General features: G+C 43.5%; 1 protein-coding gene across 1 annotated transcript in view; it reads left to right on the top strand.

Annotated features, from left to right (window-relative positions):
• The window catches only part of LOC122805246 (leucine-rich repeat flightless-interacting protein 2-like), an 803,415-nt gene that overhangs the window by 306,365 nt on the left and 475,856 nt on the right, over positions 1-21,194 (top strand). The window lies entirely within an intron of this gene.

Below are 21,194 nucleotides of genomic sequence, written 5' to 3'. Positions count from 1 at the left end.
TTACCCCTACTGGTTTCAATGAGTGGTCATAAAACTTCATATTCCTCGGTTCACGTTGTTTAAGTGGTGCTGTTACTAGAGTGCTTTGTGTTTATTTTTGTGTGATGCATTTGCCTGCTGTACTAGTAAGAATTAACTGTACTCAGATTATTTTGTTTTTCTGTAATGCAGTTATCTACTCTGATAATTAGAAATAACTTTACTTAATGAAATTTTCAGTTGTAGGTTTCAAAAGTGTACTGCTATTAGATTGTGTTGATGGATTATCTTGTCTGTCTTTGAATTTTTTTTTACTCCCTTTGCTTCGTCCTTAGGCACCCTACCCTCACTGCCATCACTTGGTCTACAAACCTTTGCCAGACCCCTGGACTTTTTCTGTAAGGGGTGGGGTATGCACTGAACCTAAGGATATCCTGGAGTAGGTCTAGCCCTCAAAATATTTACAGGGGGATCTTGTTTATGCCCTTTCCCCATCCTGCCTTGGTCTCTTGGGGATGTGCTGATATATCCCACCGCTTCAGCGGCAACTCTGTAAGTGTCTCCTCAGTAGTACTTTACACAACTCCCCCTTCTCCGCACACTTTTGGTCTCAACCAGAGGTCATGGGGGAAATGCCCTCAAGGCTACCCTCCCCTGGCATCATAACACCCATCTCATCCCTGCCACTTCATTCACTCAAGCCATTAATCTAACTCTGGTTGGCTTGGCCATAGGGCTTTTTACCTGCATGCCACCAGAGAACTTCAGATCTCTTTTGCTGTCATTGCAACAAGACGCAGTTCTCAATCCCCAGCAGTAAGAGTTATTTGTTCTTGGTATTTAAAGTTCAGTAGTTATTACTATTTAAATGTCATATTTTATGTTTCCTTCTCTCTTCCTCCCTATTTTTGTTATTCAGGTAGTTTCTGGCATTAGGGTTCGTTTTTTCCTATGTCCCTGCTTCTGTTGCTATCTTGGCACTTCTTTATAGATGAAACTACTACAAAAAATGTTGGTGTATTAGAGTATACAGTGTTACAGTATTCTTGATATAACTACTTTAATGTAAGTCTGTGGTTTATTCAGAGCATGTAGCTTGTGCACCTTTAATTGTTAAAGTTTCTATGTTCTTGATACAGATTTCCTAGTAATTACAGATGTTCCATTCCCATGTTTCAGTATTCATAATATGAGGGATTCCCCATTTAAGTGACATGACTATCTGACTAGTAAACCAAAGACTGTGACTATTGCAAGGTACATGCAATGTTGCACAATAGGATAAGAGGCAGCATAAGGCTATAAGTGTCTGCACTTACATCCTCAGAACTGCTTTGCCTCCAGTCTGAAAGCTATCTACCGTTGGTTTGATCAGAATGGTTGCTGTTGCATATAAGTGCCCATTGAGGAATTTATTTGTGGGTTTCTTGCCAGTTCATGTTTTCTGGTGTTACTTGCCTAGAAAGGCAAGTGCCATTGTGAAAGACAAATTCCACCCAAAGATAACCACCATCAGTGTCTTTTCTGTCTGGGGTCTGCCCACGACTGTAAGGCATCTGTGATTTGTCAGGAGTTTGTCCCCAAGATGCTCTGCAGTTGTCTTTCTGCCCTTAACATCTAACTTGATAATCAGAGACTCAGGAGACTAGCACTTGCAGTGGAGGGTGCTGTCTGGTCCATTCGGTGAGTCTGTGAAGAAAAGGGTAAAAAAGGTTGCTGAACCTAGACATACCTCTCGAGGTTCCCTTCCTTCAGTGGGTATTGGTTTGGAAGCCATTAAGGAGAGTTCCATTAGCACATCTGCAGAGGCCCTGCAGACATCCATTCTGGACAGTAACAGGGAACCGCGGCTCACTTCCTTGGACGTTCCTTGCTGTATTTTTCCTTCTGTGCCAGAACTTAGGCCTACATTGGCCCATCCATCCCAGCCTATGGTTGATCCTCCCCTTAAAAAGAAACAAAAACAATTTTCAGCCTCTCAGGATCCTTCCCCAGACTGACAAGCTTTTCCCTAGGGAATTCTTAATGCTTTTGTAGCACCAAGACCACCTTCTGTTCAGCTTGCTACTCCAGTTACTCGTCGTCCTCCTCCTCTACCTAGGCGTTCTGCTGTGTATAAAGAGGCCTCTGAGAGAGAATTTGTTTCGTCTTCAGATGAGTCTTTGGCTTACTCAGAAGAAATGAATTATCCCCTGGGTTATGCTTCCCCAGAAGTTGATTCCAACAGTGGGAACTACCCTGAGGAAGACTTGTTATTTGGAGAAGCTTTTCCAAGAATGAGACTCTCTCAAGTGGGAATGCACACAAGCCTCACAAGTGCAGAAGAGGGTACTACAAGCCCTTATAGATGGGCTTCTCTTCTCCTTCATCTCTTCTACCTGTACTACCTGCTTTTCAGGATGCCTTTCTTTCTGCGTATAAAAACCCAGATAAGTCCCAAAAAGGTGTGATAGGTTTTACAAGGTCACTGAAGACAGCAAATTTCTCTACAAATGCCCCCAGCTGATCCTGCTGTGATTTTTGTGTTTTCAAATAGACCTTCCAGATTTTTGCCATCCACACTACCCTTCTATCCTCACATAAAGACAGCAAGATGATGGAAAGAATAGGAAAAAAAAAAAAATATTCACAGCCTCTGCTTTGGCCTTCAGTGCCGTTAACTATCAGACTCTTGTGTCTAACTATGTTCAGGTCCTGCAGGCTTCACAGCTGTTCACAAATCTCCCTGATTGTGCAACCAAAGCACAGCTTTCCTCTCTTTTGATGGCCTCTTTCCAGGTAACTAGACACTCCATAAGATGCAGTTATGATGCAGCTAGGTCTGTCCTTAGGAGATATTCCTGCCTAAGATTGCAGCCCTTTGTGTGATGACATCGACAAAACTTATGGATGCACCTCTTGACAATTCTGTTCTTTCTGGTGCTAATGTTGCTGCCCTTTTCAAATCCCTCAAAGAAAATTTGAGAGTTAAGGAACTGAAGCAAGTTTGTGTCCCCAGTTCCAAAGCATCTTAGGAATTCTCTTTCCAAACCTCATTTTGTGAGGAAGAAAACCTGCACCCCTCCTCTTCCTCACATGAAAGGGGACACACAGACAGAGTTCCTCCAGATCTCAACCAGCATCGGCTCAGATGTCCCCCTTTCTTGATAAGTCAGGTAGTTTGTAACTACCTGCACAGTTTCTCCAACATGCCACTTTCCCAACCCCTCTCTCGCTTTTTTCACTGACAAGCATTGACACAGACAAATGGGTCCTTTTGTCCTAAAAGCTTACTACATGGTTTGGAAATCCATCCCTCAGTGCCCTCAAGACCAACTCCCTCTTTTCCCTTAGGTGCTTCAAGACTTGCTCTCACAGGGGACCATTTGGGAAGTTCCCCCTCTGCAGAGAGGAAGATGTTTCCATTCCACCATGTTTCTAGTCCTCAGAAAAGATGGTTCATGGAGACCAATTCTAGATCTGTCCAAACTCGAGCTTTTTCTTCAGGGTCCCACCTTCTGCATACTTACTGTCCAGACTCTGTTCCCGCTCTTGCTGTCTCAGGCCTTAATGGTTTCTTTAGACATCAATGATGCACATCTTCACAACCCCATTCACCCCTCTGTTCAGGATGTTCTTAAGTTTTTCTGTTTTGTCTCATTTTCAGTTTTGTGCTTTGCTTTTTGGACTCTCAACGGCTCTGAGGGTCTTAACAAAATGTTTGGCTGCTGTCATTGCTTTGTCCAGCCTACATGGAATTCTTATTTGTCCTTACCTTGGATGATCTGCTTATTTAAGCAAATCATCAGACATTCTGCAACAAAACCACCATATCCCTGCCCGTAAAGCCTGAGGTTTGCAGTCTACTACAAGTCCTTCCGCAACCCTTATCAGGATCAGGTTTTCCTGAGGTGCAATATGAGGACAGACCTTATGATGGCTTTTCTTCTGCTACAACAAATGCTATCCTTGTTGCCCTTCCAACAGTTGCTTCCTTTAATCTCGGTGTCAGCCCGAGAGTTTCTCCGAATGATAGGATTCATTGCATCTGTTATCCCCATGTTACCCTTAGCCAGACTTCACATGTAAAAATTCCAGTGGTATCTGAAAACTCTGTGATGCCAGCATGCTGTTCCTTTGGAGTTAGTTCTTCCTTTTTTCCCTTGTCTGAAGAAAGAGCAACACTGGTGGATTTGACAGATATCTCTGAATTTGAGTCTTCCTCTACAGCCCCACATCCTGTGCAGGAACTATTTACAGATGGTTCAGTTATGCAGTGGAGGGCAACACTGGGAAACTCAAGTTCAAGGCCTTTGGTCTCCTTCCATGAGGAAACATATCAACATCAAATAGATGAGGGCTTTGATTCTTGCTGTCCAAGCATTCCAGCCCTCTCTCTTCCCATGTCCACTAAAGCTGTTCAGACACCATCACAGTTCTTTGGTATATGAACAAGCAGGAGGGCACAAAGTCATACTTGCTCTGCAGGTTGGCTTTTCAGGCCTGGGAGATTGTTTCTCAAGCAAACGTCACTTTACTAGATGTTCACATTCCCTCAGCTAAAACTTTTATTGCAGGCACTCTAAGCAGGTTCATGACACAAGCCCCCAAATAGATGCTTCACGGGGATGTGTTTCTGGACATTATCCACCAGTGGGGTACTCCTCAAGCAGATCTTTGCCTTCCCCTTGAACAGACAACTTCCAAAATTTTGTGTCAGGGTCCCTGATCCTCTGGTGTGGAAGGTGGATGCCTTGTCATTCTCATGGAAGTGGGATGTTTCTTCATGCACCCCCCCTTCCCACGCATTTAGAAAGTTCAGCTGAAAATACAACAGGACAACCAAAAAAATCTTGTTGGTGACCCCATTTTGGCCGAGACAGCACTGGTTCCCTCTTCTGCAGTTAGCCAAGGGCAGTCATCACAAGTTACTTCATGGGGTGTATCTTCTCGCACAAGATAAGGGATCTTGTATCCATCCACACAGACTCCGAGCCTGACTGTGAGTGATAGGTTTCTGATCCCTTTCAGACACCTTTTCTCTGAGGACGTGCTTTTAGTCCTGCAGAGGAGGCCAGGAAACCCAATACTAGGAGATACTACTTGTCCAAATTGAAGAGGTTCTTCATCTGGTGTCAAGAAACTGCTAGATCCATATCCAGTGGACATTCCCTAGTTCTTTGTGTGAGCTGCTTAAGGCTAGATTGGTTTATTCTTCTGTTAAAGCCCACTTATCCGCCATTTCTGCATGTCTGCATTTATTTCAGATTTTAGTTTCTAGACTAGAGTTCAAGTTCTTTCTTAAAGGAGTCCTTGAATTCAGACCTCCCAGGAAACCCATTCCTCCACCCTGGGATTTGAATTTTTTTCTGGAAAAGCTTACCCGGGCTCCTTTAGAGCCTGCAGTCTCGGCTCCCCTGACGTTTTGCACAAAGGAAGACTATTTTGCTGGTAGCCATCACGTCTGATAGAAGAGTTTCTTAACTCCAAGCCTTGATGGCTTCCCAACATTTTCTCATCTTCCACAAGGAAAGGACTTGTCCCTTAACCAATCTATCTGCATACTTTCTTTCTTTCCCCTCAAAATTCTACTGAAAGGCTGCTACATAACTTGGATGTGCATAAACAACTCATTCTACCTAGGCAAGACCAAGTCCATTAGGAAATCAGAGCAGCTGTTTTGTCTCCTTTAATCCCAGGGTGCTGACAAAACCTGTTTCTAAACAAACTCTTTTTCTACTTGGACCTCTTAAGGCCATTAACTTCTGCTGTGTGTTCAATAGAAAGACACCATCTTCCTCAGTAAAAGCTCATTCCACTAAGGCTGTAGCTCCTTCTGGGGCCTTCTTCAAAAGTCTGGACACTGCCTTTATTCTGGAAGCAGCTACATGGTCTTCTGTCCACATCTTCACTAAACATTACAATCTGGATACTATCTCCAGATCCAGAGCAAGCTTTGCCAAGGCAATCCTGCGTCGTTTCATGGAGACTTTTGGTCCAACCTCCCTTTCTCTTTCATGAACTGTGGTACTCTCACTCATGTTATGAATACTGCAACATGGGAGTAGAAGGACATAGAGTAGTTGTGTAAAATCTTACTATATCCATAGATGTCCTTCCTTTCCATGTTGCTGTGTTCTATCCCACCCTCCTTCACCCTTGGTTCATGCTTTTCTTAGGATATTTTGTTTTACCTCTTGTACTTGGGCTGGTGTTCTGACTGGGGTGTAAAGTTCTGAGGATGGTACATGCAGACGTCACTTTTATGGCCTACTACTCTTATTCTGTGTGCAATTCCACACGTACCTTGAAGTAGGTAGTTTTTGGTATACTGGCCGGAAGTTCGGGTCACCTAGGCGGGGAATCCCTCATATTATGAATACTGCAACATGGAAGAGAAGGACATCTAAGGTACCAACTTTAAGAAATGCACTTCCTGTGGGCATAAGATCCCCAATTCTGATGCCAACAAGAAGTGTGTGTACTGTCTAGGGCCTCAGCGTCTAAAGTCCTCATGGGATATCTGCACCACCTTCAACCTCAGTCCCAAGGGCCCTGTCTGACACAACAGATTAATACTCAAGGGGTTGCTTCCAGCATCTTGTTTTCCTGGGGCTCAAACCTCTCTAACTCTCTTAAGGAGTTTGTGCAATCAAAGAAATGAGCCCTCCAAAGTGTGAGGGCTTTTGTCATATCCGCCTGAAAAGCACAGGAAGACTTGGTGTCCGAAGACTGTTGCGCCTTGTATGGCTCCACAGGCCTCTTTGGATCAGACTGGCGTAATTACCATGTCCTGCTCTCCCTTACCATCTACCTCCTAGTCTGATCCCAGAACCTCAGATCCAATGACTAGGAGACTGTCTCTGGAGTTTGTTCTAAAACCTGTTTTCTCTGGCTCTGCCTGCTCAGTTACTTCAAACCCCGAAGAAGCATTCCAGGCCAGCATCTGTAGCATCATCCAGATTTTCCAGGAGCTTGACAGAGGCAGGTATGAACAGGATGATGTGAAGTTTTCTTGGGGCTCCGGTCCAGATGGGGCTACTACCAACTCTGTCCCTTCTTGAATCTGTGAGTGTACCTGCACAGCCAGTATTGTATCCTCTTATCTGACCTGTGGTTTCCGAGTCCCAGGATCCAAGATCCCAAAGACATTTGGCATGGGATCAGAGGAAGCTCCTCACCTTGACTCAGATGGTGTCCCTGACCGGCCCTGCCCTGATGCCGTCAGATCAAGGTGGATCTCTGATCTGAGAGGTCAGCATCTGGTCTAAAACGGTTGAGTTCGGATCCATCCCTTCTCCTCTGCTTTGGCTGTGGACTACTCGAGTCCAGTTTTCTCTAGAGGGCTTGGATCAGAGGTTGGGCCTGACCTTCTGTCCTTGAGGAGTGGGGAGAGGTTCCCCTTTGTCAGTCAGCCTTTCAGGTAGTAGAAAGGGTTTTCTGTTAACATAGAGAGCCATCCTCTCAAATCTCTGATCCTACCCCTCGCCCCACATTGGGTTCGAGATCTGACCCATCATTTCTGCTCCACAGGGTCAGCCAGCTCAGGGAAGTCTCCTCATATATTCCCCCGAAGGATTCCTCATATCTTCCAACACTTCTCCCTAGCACCCCGTAGAAGAGGTACCTCAGAGAACATGTAAGAGGAAGGCACATGGACTCCCCTGTAGAGTCTCATGGTAGACATCCATTTTGATGAGAGGGAAAAATCCCCCCCCCCCCCAAATCTCCACCTGATGTGTCCTTTGTGGTATCCTGGAAATCCTCAAACAGAAAGGTGACTGGTCCTCCCAAGCTCCTTTGCCTGAGGAATTGGTATTCCTGTAGGCTTTCAGGACTATATACATCTTGGTTGCCTCCCCGCGTGGATGAACTTGGTGATCTGGTTTCCAACTGGCCTTGGAAGGAACAGGACACTGTCAAGCCCATCCCCAAGCGACCGGATAAATTAATTGGAGTAAGGGAATCCCAGTTGATGCCATAGTTGTGGTGGTGGCCACTAAGAAGGAGCTAGCAGAAGAAAGCTGCTCTGTCCATCCACCAAACAGGGAGTCCGGGGTGATGGACAGATTTGTAAAGTTATGTATGCCTCAGCCATATTTGCACTGAAGTTGGTAAATTACCTGGCACATTTTACTCTCTTAAAGAGATTTGATCAAAGAGCTTTGACTGACTCACTGAGACTATGACTGCGGAGGATCTCAAGAAGGTATCTCAACTGGCTACTATTTCATCTATTGACTATTCATTGATGAGACTGTCCATTACAGCAGAGGGTATCTCATGAGCAGCTAGTTCAGGCATAGCTATTAGGAGACATGTCTTCATGAGGGAGTGCGACTTTGTGGAACACTTCAAGGTGTCTTGGTAATGCCCCCTTTGATGGCTCCTCCTGTTAGGGCCATTAGTGAAAGACAAGCTCACCTCCAACGAGCAGGAGGGAAAGACCCTGTCTGCAGTTGGAATCAAGTTTTCTACCCCTTAACTCACATTCAGTAAGATCTGACGAGGTGGTAAAAAAAAGCTGGTTCCGGAAATCTCAGGGACCTTTTCAAGACTCATGTGGGGATACTTCCTCTACAGGCAGAGAAAGAGATTTCAGTGGCAGATGTTAACGCAGAGTGGTTCTGCAAAACTAGGGCTTCTGAGACTCTGTCTCTGGCCCTATCAGTGCTACTAAAGTGTTACCTGACTGTCCATCTCTGGAAGCAGTCACGGGTCATTTTCCTTGTCCCTGAAAGCCTGGACAAATATCTCAAAAATGCATGGGTGCTAAGAAACACATTCAGAGGTTACTGCATACTTTTATTTATTTTTATTTATTTATTTAACATTTGTTGACCGGGAATGTCCGACTAGGTTCCACAGAGCCTGTTTTCAGCGGAGGCCCGGGGAGAAATGCTCCAGATGCATGTCTTTGGAATGTGGGAGGAAACCGGAGTACCCGGAGGAAACCCACGCGAACACAGAGAGAACATGCAAACTCCACACAGAAGGCACCCCAGCTGAGGATCGAACCAGAGAACCTCTTGCTGTGAGGTGACAGTGTTAACCACTGCACCACTGTGCATACCCTTTTCCCTTCCGCCTCTTGTCCAAAGAAAGACTGTTAGATGTTCCACCGAGAGGGAATATGCAGCTCAAATTCAAAAGCTGCAGCAGAGTCATCCAGAAGGTCCCACCCGAATAGATAGGATTCAAAATTTACTCCCACTTTTTAGCGCCAAAGAAAACAGGACCAGAGAACAATTTTAGATCCAAGTCTAGCCATGCATCCCAAATTTCTGACAAGTTCTGATACACTTGATAAGTGTAAGCATGGGCCTGGGAGATGAACCATTTACAGGTTACCTGTGTCTGTTAGAGACATGCATGCTAAACCAGAGATGGATTTCTGGTTTCCCATCCAGTTGTCCCAAGTTGCACTTAAATTGGGTTAGGGAAGAACTCTCTTTCACATGGATGGGGAGCCTATTCCATAGGCAGCCCCAGGATGTTAAGCAAATGCATGGCAGTTGTGGAAGGTCAGTTGAGACTGGTAGGATTCCAGGTGTTTGCCTGTCTTGACAATTGGATACTCACCACCCAAACCAGGCATCAACTTCTGTAAACCAGGAATTTCTTGCTTCAGCTCTCCATCTCCTTTGGTATTAAACCTTATCAAATAGAAGCTGACTTTTGTACAGACTCCGGACTTTATAGGAGCTCAGTTGGGTACTACAACTTCAGTGGCATTACCTCTTCATTGCATCACATCATTGAAAAATCAGGTGCGTGGCATGCTGTCTCATCAGTCCCCTTCAGCAAAACTAGTGTTACAATCTCTTGGGTCGGTGTCAGCTGCCATTTTTCTAGTTACTCTAGCAAGATTCTTTGTTGATCCTTTAATGTACACTGTCAGTTCAGTGGTGCATTCTTTGCCAGCCTCTGTCATTTCACATAAAACTCACTTCAGTTTGCAAGCATCATGTTCACTGGTGGATCCAGTCAGACAACCACTTTATGGCCAAACCATTCTCTTCCTCCCTCAAGAGCCACAATGGCCATGGATGCTCCCCAACTTGGGGGGGGGCATTTCATGGGAAAGATGGTCCAAGGCATATGGTTCCCATCAGAGACCAAGCTGTATGTCAGTGTAATAGAGATGATAGCAGTCCTAATGCTTGAAGCCTTTCAGGACCTTCTCCGTTTAGGGACTGTTGCAGTCCATATGGGCAACATGTTGTTAGTCTGATACATTAACAAACAAGGAGGAACCCGTCCTTACTGGTTGAGCAGAGCGGTCATGAGGGTCTGGGAATGGGCGATCTCCTGTTTAGAATGCTTTCTTATTGTGACACACATACTAGAGAAAACCACTGTGCTGGCAGACAGATTCAGCAGGTCCATTCTGATTCCTAAAGAGTGGTTCCTCAATCAAACAGTAGCAAGTATGATCTTCAGCTGCTGGTGCCATCCTTGCTGCAACCTGTTTACCTCTCCTCTCAACAAGTGCAGCAAGTACTCAACTCTGATCCCTCTCCGGGAGACTCACCAGGAGATGCTCAGATTCAGGATTAGCCACCTGGTGTTGTGTCTCCCTCCTCTCTTCTGCTGATCCCAAACTTTCTACAGAAATCAAGTAGGCTGAAAACCCCACTATCAACATTGCCTCCCTCTGACCTTAACAGATGTGTTTCCCCCTACCTCTGGTCTCACTTGCAATATTCTCCATGGTTACTGGCGCCCTGTAAGGATCTCTTATCTCATCCTTCAGAAGTTTGATATTCCATTCTTCACTCCTTCAAACTGACAGCATGGTTACTCCACTTGCATTGATAGTAAGACAGTCTAGACTCCCCCAGTAAGTGACATTATTTTGGCTTGTCAGAAGGCCTCCGCCAGGAAAGTCTACAGAAACAGATGGAAAAGATTTTCCATGTGGGCATACAAGCAGAATATTAACCCATTTTCAGCACCTACTTCAATTCATCATCTTTTCACTACCTTTTTTAAGGAAGGGGCTAGTTTTTATACTATTAGACTTCAGTTAGCAGAGATATCCAGCTTCAGTGCTGGAAACTAATCATTCGCTGACATCTAACTGATTATGTAAAGCTTTCATAAAGAGTATTTTCCTCCTCAGCCCTCCATTGAAGGATCCCTCTTCTTCTTGGCATTTGACAGTGGTTCTTTAGGGGTTAATTCAGAAACCCTTGGAACTGGCGGAGAAATGCAACATGATGTTTTTCTTGGAAAACAACCTTTTGGTAGCTGTCACTTCAGCCAAAAGAACATGTGCAGTCCAGGCCTTATTGGCTAGGCCTCCTTAGTTTTTTTATTTTTCCATAAGGATAGAGTGTCTCAATGAACTAACCCTTCCTTTTTGTCAAAAGTGGCCACAGAGACTAACTTTAACCAGTCCATACAATTGCCAGTTTTCTTTCTAAACTTAACTAATAATTGCAAATATATGCTGCACCTTCTTAATGCCCTCAGGGAGTTGTGTTTTTTATCTTCACAGGGCAAAACTGTACAGGAAGTCTAATCAGCTACCCATCTCTTTTACCCCAACAGCTTGTGTCAGGCAGTATCCAAATTACTCTGGCTAAATGGATTACTTGTATCTCGCTTATTTATCAAAAAGGTTTAGAGTTTTCTTGTCGCCCTAGATCTATGGCTACTTCATCTGTTTTTTCTTCAAGAACCTCTACTGACGACATCTGTGCTGCACCCACTTGGTCATAGACTTATACTTTTGTTACACATTACAAATTAGACATCATGTCCAGAAACAGAGCTTCCTTTGGTTTGACAGTCCTTCCTTCAGGACCTTCTGAGAGTTACGTAGCTGGAGACTGACCTGTTTGTGAGGAAGAATGAAAAGGACAAAAGATTTAGAAGTTATGTACTTTTCATAACCTGACATCTGTGCAGACAATTTTCATTCTTCCATACCTTCCCTCCCAACCATTACCAGCCCTGTCACTCCTAGAAAGGTATTTGGATGGTATTGGAACCCTCCTGTTCCTGGTTTGAGTTTCATCTTTTTTCGTCTGTTCTGTCTCTGTAACAGTAAACTCGATCTAAGGAGTTGGGAATGGAATAGAGCATTATGGGTAGAGGGAGAGCTCTAGATATGGATCCAAAGTCTTGTATTTGCAGGCTGTTTGGATGTGAGGATCAGATACTAGACCCGTTTGTGAGGAAAATTGAAAATGGATAGCACAGATGCCAAGTTATGGTTAAGTACTTAACTTCTAATTTTAATTACTTACCTGTAAAATAAGCACACAAGCACATGTACATATGTGAACTGGGCTTCTTGGGCTCCTTTTCACTGACAAGATTGTTAAAGAATGTATATGTATATGTGTATATATGGGTCTATGACATTTCACCAAAAATCCATTTCGTCGAAAATTTCTGACGTAGGGTCCAACTCGCCAAAAATCTGTTTCGCCGAAAATAGTACTGACAGTGTATATGCCCTTTTCCCCCACTGTAGTGCGATCTTGGAGTGAGAATATGAATGGGGGGGCATAGTGCAGTACTGGCTAGGCTTTTCTCTGTGAACTCAATTTTAGTAATATGATGGCGCAGAGAGTATTCTGTGACAAGTATTACAGAGGACCAGTGGGTTCTAGACTTGTCACTTTGGTCCATGTCTTTGAGCTCACAATTTCTCCAAGAGTGGCTGCAGTAGTGGAAGAATCCATCTCTGTGAAGCTATTAAGACAGTCCTAGATACTACTCTTCATATTAGCTGTGAAGACTTGTGTGTGCTCAAGCCCTTCACCATTTTCCCTGTTTTAGAAGATTTGTTGGATAACTTCATTTCTCTGAATTCTGATTCTTAGCCTCTAGGCCCTAAAGAGCCTGACAGAGTCTACAATATGCCAGACTCCTAAGTTCCTGTTAAAGAATCCTATTTCAGATCCCTCTGGTATTGTTCTGCCCACCGAGAAGCCTTCTAAGCCCTTCTCTTCTGAGGCTTTGCCTACAGATAGACAGTAGAGCCATGTAGATAAGGCAACAAAAACTGTGTACTTGTACTACTCTAGCTTTTAGGGCTATTAATTACCAAACCCATATGCTTTCTGATTTGCTGATTCAGAAGGTAAGTCTCCTGTACTGTTTTTACTTCTGTCTCTCAAGTGGCTAGACGTGATGAGTGTAGTTATGATGCTGCAATTTGCAAATGCTTGATGTTCTTCATTCCACATTGCTGCAGTCCTAACTATTGGGGTAGTCCGCTGTCCAGTCGGCCCGAATACCAAAGTATATGGCTGACGTTGGTCAGGGCGCATTAGACTGACGTCAGTACGTCAGGGTACTAATGCGCATGACCGACGTCATATCCTCAGTCTTTTTTGCCGCATGGTCCGATGCAGAAGCAATTTTGCGAGTGCAGGTTGGCGTTCTGAAAGTTTCTGAAGTCAGAGTTTCAGACCGAATCAAAGTTGGCTAAGTACCCCGTTGGGGAATATTTTGGTTTTTTCTTGCCTCAGTATTTAACCGGATGTCAGAAAAGGTGAATAACTGTATTTCTTGTGGGAAACAGATACCTCATAGGGATTACCATACTTTGTGTATACCTTGTTTAGGGCCTGAGCACGACGTTGTTGGATGCCGCTCTTGTGCTAGATTTAACAAACGCACTATTAAGAGAAGGTTAGACTGTGCCAGGTTAGTTCTTGGGAAGCGTTGTAATTATAAAATGCCGTCGGATGCTCCGGCGCCGCTTCGACCAAGAAGCGCAAGGACAAAGCAGCAAAACCTAGAGTTGAAGAACCGACAGTCCCGGACGTCGGTTCTCTAGAAGGCTCAGTGGAGCCGGAGGTTCTGCCAGGAGTTTCTTTGGAGTCTCAGGGAGAGACTTTACTGTTACAAGATGTGTCCTCTCAGGAAGTAGGCCAGGCTGAGGGGCTTCTCAGGTGGCTGTTCTTCCCTCTCTTCCTAAGGTGGTTAGGGCCTCCCCTTCTGTTTCCAAGGCTTCTTTGAGAGGCAGGCCAAGTTTAGCTTCAGTTGGGGTTTCTCCTAGTGCTTCAGGGTCTTTGCCTAAGAAACATATGCTTAAAATGGCAGAGGATTTAATTACTATGATTAGGGGTTCTATGCCCCCTCCTGATAAGAGGCCTAGGGTGGAACCTGAGTTTGAGAGTTTTGAGCAATGTTCGGAGGCTTCTGAGTCTTCGGCTGAAGACTTGCAGGAGTATCCTCCTTATTCTGATTCTGATGTGGATGATTCTACTCCTTCAGCTTCTCCTCCTGAGGATTTTTCTTTTTCAGAGACTCTGCATTCCATGAGGGAGCATTTTAAATGGGAAGGTCAAGATTTCTCTGACTCCAGGAAGAGGCTTAGGGAATTCTTGTTTCTACCCCAGCATAGGCCTTTAGCTATACCTCCTGTCCTGAATGTGGTGGAAGATGTTTTTGCAGAAGCTTCCCTGAATCCAGATTCTTTGCCTCCTGCTCCAGTTAAACCGGATAGGTACTATAGGGTGCCTGAAGCTCATAAGTATCTTTTTAAGAGTCCTAGGGCAGACCCGGAAACTATCTCTCAGGGGCCTAAAGGTGTGAAGGCCTCTGTTGTTAAAAATCCTGTTCCTCCTGATAAAGAGGCAAGGGCTTTGGATAGATGGGGAAAGAAAGTGTATACTTCTTCCACTTTAGCCATGAGGGCGTTGAATTGTCAGTTTCACATGTTAAAATATCAGAATTATCTCCTTTCACAATTGAAATCTAAGGTGGATGCTCTGGCAGAAGGTATTGAATGTAAAGAGTTGCAGGATTTAGTTCATGTGTCTGAACAGGTGGGTAAACATTCCCTGCAGTGTGGTTTTGATGCTGTGCAGGCCTCCTCGAGGGTGGCTGCCACGGGTTCTGTTCTTCGAGCACGCCTGGTTGAGGGATCAGAATTTAGCTGAGCATGTTAAAACAAGGATTTTGGATGCTCCTTTACAGTCTGATGTGTTGTTTGGTGCGCCTGTGGAAGCAGTTTTAAAGAAAATGGAGGACAAGGCTAAGTCTATGCAAACTGTTAAGGATTTTTTGCAGGTTCAGCCTCCGAGTTTAGTAGAAATTGGCCTACTAAGGGATGGACTTATCCTGCTTATGATTCTCAGTCTAGGGGTAGGTCTAGACATGGTAGGGGCAGAGCTCAAGGTTCTTTTAGGCCTAGGACAGGGAGTTCCCCTGCTCAGACTTCTGGTGAGGGCAGGGGTCAGTCCTTTCGTAAGCAGACCCAATGACCTGCCTTTTCAGCTGCCAGTACATTCTCGCCTGGCAGCACCTTTGGGAGGAAGGCTGTCTCTTTTCAAAGAAAATTGGGATTTAATTACCCAAGACAGATGGGTTCTGGATATCATTCACCACGGTTACAGGTTTTATTTCCATACCTTGCCTCCTTTCAAAGGCATGCCAGACATTCCTCCTCTACAACGGACAGAGGCTCACAAGCAAATTTCTCTGTTGCTCGAAATAGGGGCCATTCAGCCAGTTCCTGTGCCAGAAAGGGGCCTAGGATTTTATTCTCGCCTGTTCCTAGTACCAAAGAAGGGGAACACGTGGAGACCAATTTTGGATTTATCTATCCTCAACACTTATCTGGACATTCCCAAGTTCAAAATGTTGACGTTACAACAGCTTTTACCTCTGCTGGGCAAAGATCACTGGATGGTAACTTTAGATCTCAGGGAAGCTTACCTTCATGTGCCTATAAGACTAAGTTGCAGGAAGTATCTGCGTTTTCGAGCTGGAAATTCTCATTATCAGTTTTCTGCATTGCCCTTTGGCTTATCTACTGCGCCCAGAGTATTCACAAAGGTTCTGGCTCCAGTGATAGCTTACTTCAGGCTAAAAGGAATTCAAATCTATCCTTACTTGGACGACTGCCTGATTCTGGCTCAAGAAAAGGAAGATCTTCTACAGCATTTGGAATATGTCATAGCAGTGCTAAGATGCCTAGGGTATTCTGTGAACAAAATAAAGTCCAGTCTAGTACCCTCTCAAGACATGTGCTTTCTGGGTGTGAGACTGAATACAGCAGCCCAGATGGCCTTTTAACCCCGGACAAACAAAAGAATCTTTCCAGTTACTTCCATCAACTATCTCTTCAGTCCGGGCTGACTGCAAGGACAGTCCTTCAAGCCTTAGGGTTCATGGCATCTTGTATTCTGGTGCTTCCCAATGCCAAACTGCATATGAGGAAGCTGCAATGGTATCTCAAAATGTATGGACACAGCACTGCCAGGATTTGGACACTGTCATTCAAATAATACCTTGCATTCAAAAGGAATTTTTGTGGTGGGCTCAGGAATGTCACCTAAACAAGGGACTCTCTGTGACCCGGCCAGAGGCAAGTCAGATTCTAACGACAGATGCCTCAGACATTGCTTGGGGAGCTCATCTAAATGGAAAGTGGATACAAGACAAGTGGCCTGCCAGACTTCAGCATCTACATATCAACATGAAAGAGATGTTAGCAGTCCAGTTTGCATTAATGGCTTTCAAGGAGTTACTTCTTCCTGGACAGGTGTTTATTCTAACAGACAACACAACTGTCATGTGGTACATCAACAAACAAGGGGGAACACATTCTTACCCATTGTGCAGGCAAGCAATGATTTTATGGGAGACTGCGCTCAGCTTGCAAATAACTCTTCAGGCAAGGTTTCTGCCGAGCACAGAACTCCTTAGCAGATGTGTTAAGCAGACAAATCATGGATCCCCACAGTGGAAACTGGATCTTCATGTATTTCAAAATTGACAGTGTCATGGGGAACTCCAGACATAGATCTGTTCGCTTCTCCACTAAACCAACAGCTGCCAAAGTTTTGCACAAAGAGGTTTCATCACACAGCTTGGAAAGTGGATGCTCTTTCTTTCAGTTGGAAAAATCTTCATGTGTATGCTTTTCCACCTCTGCCTCTTCTTCCAAAGGTGCTTCTCAAGGTCAGACAAGACAAGCCAAGGATGATTTTAATAGCTCCAGATTGGCCTCGGCAGCACTGGTACCCATTACTGAGGAGTCTGGTAAGGAAGCCTCCATGGCCTTTACCCTTGATTCCACACCTGTTGTCTCAGAGGGACGGTCACCTGCTCAATGTCAAGCTTCACTCTCTTCATCTAACAGCCTGGCATATTCTGTTTTGAAAGACAGCAGGTCTCAACTTCCTCAACAAGTTTTAAATGTGATTATGGAAGCCAGAAGACCTAGTACAAGGAAAGTGTACGCAGAAAAATGGAAGAGATTTTTATTTTGGACTGCAGCAAAGAATTTGGAGATTTCTGAGCCTAATTTGAGTGTGGCTCTTCAATATCTTACTGAGTTACTGGACAAAGGTTTGTCTTTCTCTTCCATTAAGATTCATGCTGCAGCAATTTCAGCTCACTATGATTGTGACCCACCATTGTTTTCACATCCTTTGTTCAAGCAATTTCTTAGAGGGGCAAAGAATATAAGACCCCCACGTAGAGCTCCTACTCCTGCTTGGGATCTCAATTTTGTGTTGGAGAAACTTACTCTACAACCTTTTGAGCCTCAGCTACTGCTGAACTGAAATTCTTGTCATGGAAGACTGCTTTTTTGTTGGCCATTACTTCTGCAAGAAGGGTTTCTGAGTTGCAGGCCCTTATGGCGGTTGAGCCTTTTTTGATTTTTCATAAGGATAGGGTATCATTACGTACTAATCCTTCCTTTATGCCTAAGGTGGTTTCTAGTGTGGCTTTAAACCAAACTATTCATTTGCCTACTTTTTATGCAGATCCTCAAAATAAAGGGAAAAGATTTTGCATACTTTAGATGTACACAGGCAATTGCGTTATTATTTAAGCAGGACTAAGGATTTTAGGCAGTCTCAGCAGTTGTTTGTTTCTTTTGCTTTGAGTTCAGGGCAAGCCTGTGTCAAAACAAACTATTTCTAGGTGGATTGGGTTTTGCATTGCATTTTGTTATTCCCATCATGGCAAGGAGATTCCAGCTGGGATAAGGCCTCATTCCACTAGGGCTACTGCCACTTCAACAGCATTTCTAAGGGGGGTGGCAACTAAGGATATTTTGGAGGCAGCTACTTGGAGTTCAGTGCATACTTTCTCTAAGCATTATCACCTTCCTCTCTACTCTAAGTCTAGGGCTGGTTTTGCCACAGCTATTTTGCAAGGCATATTGTCAGCTCCTGCTTCTTTATGATTTGCCAGCCTCCCTTACCTCTGCTTTGGGATTCTACCCAATAGTTAGGACTGCAGCAATGTGGAATGAAGAACATAGTACAGTTTTGTACCTACCATAAATGTAGATGTTCGAGGATCCACATTGCTGCAGTCCAATTTACCCTCCCTCCTTCCCCTCTGTGTTTAGGGGTGGTTGTGTAGGTGAGGTTATATGCTGATAATTTTGTATATATTGTACATATTTTTGGTGCAGGTATATTTGGCCTTGTCTTTTTAGGGTCTTCTGACATCTGGGGCAAGAAAAGACTGAGGATATGACGTCGGTCATGCGCATTAGTACCCTGACGTACTGACGTCAGTCTAATGCGCCCTGACCGACGTCAGCCATATACTTTGGTATTCGGGCCGACTGGACAGCGGACTACCCCAATAGTTAGGACTGCAGCAATGTGGATCCTCGAACATCTACATTTATGGTAGGTACAAAACTGTACTTTATAGTACTGCAGCTATTCAGTTTTGTGTAGGCTTTCATGGTTTTAGCTTCAGCTTTTGCTTGAAGATATTAAGGCAGAATTGCTGGATTATTCTCTGGATGTATATAATCTTTTTTTGCTTCTGCGGCTGCAAAACTTTTCAAATCCATGCAAGAGAAAAGGTGTAGTTATGCAGGTCACAAAACAAAATTCTCTTTCTTGTGTGCCTAATTTCAGACAAATTATCCTTCTAAATCTGGTCATTTTCTGCATAAGTGTCTGAAGTCTTCTGAGAAAGTTAAGACCTCAACAGAAGAGGTTGCAGGAGGAGTCTGTAAATTGCAGAGGTTCGAAACGTATGTTTCAAGATAAAATTACTAACTTTTAAACTATCCTCTTCCAGATTCTATTCACTTTGGCCTGTCTCGGGTACATTTATCTCTAAGGCTGTCTCTTTTGTGCCAGTTTGGCAAATGATAACTTCAGATAAGCGAGTAGTCTCTCATCTGGAGGGAAATTACACAAGTCAGAACTGCAACAGTGAAACAAGAACACAGATGGTTCTGAAAGTAATCCACCACGAAAAATAGCATTATCTTCTGCAAGAAAAACTAATGGACAAGGTATCGATTCCACAACCCAGGAAAACTCAAATCTGAGAGGGAATTGAGCAAGATTTCTGTAGCTTCTGTGCAACCTCCATGCTTGGCCAAAAGGGTCTATTACAAAATGCAAGTGAATCAAGAGTCTGGTAAATTGTAAGCCCATTCAAATATTCTCTTTTTAGAACGAAAAACATTCTAGAACAAAAGCCTGTATTCTGTAAAGGAGGAGGAATCAGTTCTATTGTACCTTGAGATAACCGATCTTGCTTCCTCCTGCTTTACAAAAGATTTCTCGTTCCCAATAAGGAAGGGAATTTAAGGGCCATTTTGGATATTACCTTCCACAGAACTTTCCTAAAACTTCCAAGTTTCAAGATGGTGATAATTCAGTTATTGCTTCCAGTGATTTTTTTCCTCAGGCTTACATGGTAACTTTATATTTAAAGGATGTACATCTCCATATTCTTGTTCATCTGTATGTCAGGAAATTCTTGTTTTTGTGCCTCTTCATGTCTGGTTCAGTTTTAAGTTTTATCAGTTAGTCTTTCTGATGCCACAAGTGTATTCACAAGGTGCCTAGTTCCAGTCATTGCTTTTTGCAGACAAAAGCCATTCAAATATTCCTTATTTAGACTTGTATTTTTATTCAGGCTCCTACCCAATAGCTGATTTTGATTCATGTGCATTTTATAATGGACCTTCTAGCCAGGCTAAGGTTGCACTGAACCTAAAGAAGTCTGCATAATTCCATCTCACAGATTTGGGATTTTTCTGGGTTGCAGAATTTGATAGCTTGTCGATGACCATTTTTCTTCCAGCAGATAAGGTTATTTTTCTTGGATTACGTTCAAAACCATCTATGTTATTGTTTCACTGTTGCAGTCCTGACGTGTGGGATTTCCCACCATGGAAAACCCTTGGTTGGACCCCACTACCAGGGGATATGTTGTTGTTCTCCTGTAGCTGGTGATTGCCCTGTCCAGCGTCATTGCATTTGGGTATAAAGGGAGCAGGCCAATGCCATGACCTAGGTACTTCATTGTCCCCAATATGTAGGACATTTCCAGTGTTTCCTTGAGGCCAGGAGTCTGGGGCCCTGTATTCCAGAATAAGTGTGAAGGAGGAAGGAATTAAACTTGACTAGGAAGGTGACTGTCCTAGCCTGTCTCTTGGGCCAGAGGTAAGGAGGGAGGGAAAGAATACTGAAGAGTGAATATACTCTCACCTCTACATTAATGGAAAGGGTACACAACTGTACTACTTTTGATGTACAAGGGAAATTCTCAGAGTTCTAGGCTTAATGGCATTAGTGATTGCTATTTGCCATCACACCACCAAGAAAGGTTATTCCTTCTACTCAAGATTTGAACTGCGATCTGGAAAAATAAATTAAAACAGTAGGCAGAAAAGCATATGAAAAACTTGCAACTTTAATAAAAAACAAAAACGAACCAAAGATGAGTGCTTTCGTACTTCCAAGTTACATATATATATATATATATAGATATAGATATATATATATATATATATATATATATATATATATATATATATATATATATATATATATATATATATATACATACACATACATACCCATACTATAAAGTTACATTTGCTCATCATTATGACTGTTCATCCACTAATTTGGTTTATCCTGCAATTTGTAGTTTTTGTCATTATTTCTATGTGGGAAAGACTTGCAGGAAACTGTCAGAATAAAAGAACATAATGGGCCTATCAGAAGTTCTGAGTCTGGAAATGCACTAGCTAGGCATTTGCTAACTTGTGCTAATTTTGAAAAATTTCTATTTTTAGTATTAGAACAAGCAGAACTGTTTTTTGGTAACTATGCTATTCTTCTGGAGGTTAGGGAACTCAAATGGCAACTTTTGCTGAGAGCGGATTCAGCTCCTGATTTGAATGATACCAATTTAATATGTGCTTTGAAATGGATTACCTGAGTTCATATGACACTAACTTTTCACTAGTTTACTGTATG

Source organism: Protopterus annectens, chromosome 6.part1, assembly GCF_019279795.1.
Source record: "Protopterus annectens isolate FY-2018-M chromosome 6.part1, PAN1.0, whole genome shotgun sequence".
Classification (NCBI taxonomy): Eukaryota; Metazoa; Chordata; order Ceratodontiformes; family Protopteridae; genus Protopterus; species Protopterus annectens.
The sequence above is the reverse complement of the archived record's forward strand: the minus strand, read 5'-3'. Positions and strand labels throughout refer to the sequence as shown.